This window comes from Halyomorpha halys, unplaced genomic scaffold (genome assembly GCF_000696795.3).
Source record: "Halyomorpha halys isolate HHAL.00 unplaced genomic scaffold, Hhal_1.1 Scaffold1.1, whole genome shotgun sequence".
Classification (NCBI taxonomy): domain Eukaryota; kingdom Metazoa; phylum Arthropoda; class Insecta; order Hemiptera; family Pentatomidae; genus Halyomorpha; species Halyomorpha halys.
The window spans coordinates 127,080-127,804 of NW_027115366.1; positions in this window are offsets into that span (position 1 = coordinate 127,080).

The window sequence follows — 725 nt, forward strand, 5'->3', positions numbered from 1 at the left end:
GTTTTATTATTTACAAAATTCTCCAGTCTTTTAAGCTTCCTTGAGTTTTTAATTGTAAGCATTATTTAATTTAAATACACACTAAAAATACTCGCTGAAAGTTGTTTTGATGAGTACAACCTATTTCGAAAATTTCAGAAATTTTTTATCCAACCAATAGGCTTTCATTTCCTCATTAATTCATTTATTTTCTTCAAAATTTCAATAAAAACAGTTGAACTTGTTTTTTTTTCTTGTTCTGAGTCGAATGAGATCGGCCCCAAGTTTCTATATTAATCCATTCTCGAGATATTAAATTTTCTTGAATATTTTTGGCCATTCGGGCTCAGTGTGCGGCGCTACTTAAGTTCAGCCACATTTACTAGAGCAAGTACATTATTTAAATATGCAACTTCTATAAAATGTTCAATGGGGTACCAATTGGGAGAAGGATAAATTATTAATTTAATATATATATTTTTTTAAAGTAAATACTAATTGTAATAAGTAATAACTTTCTATTGATACCAGTTTTCACTTGTACCAATAGAAAGTCTTTTTTATTTTTTATTAACATTATTTATTGTAGAGAATTTATACAATCTGCCACACATTAACAGTATTAAGTATTAGTGTTCAAATATTCACTCATACAATATATAAAGAAATAGAAAAGCAAAATAAAAAATGTAAATTACAATATTAATCACTGAACTAAAAGAAAAAAAATAATTTTTTTGAAATAA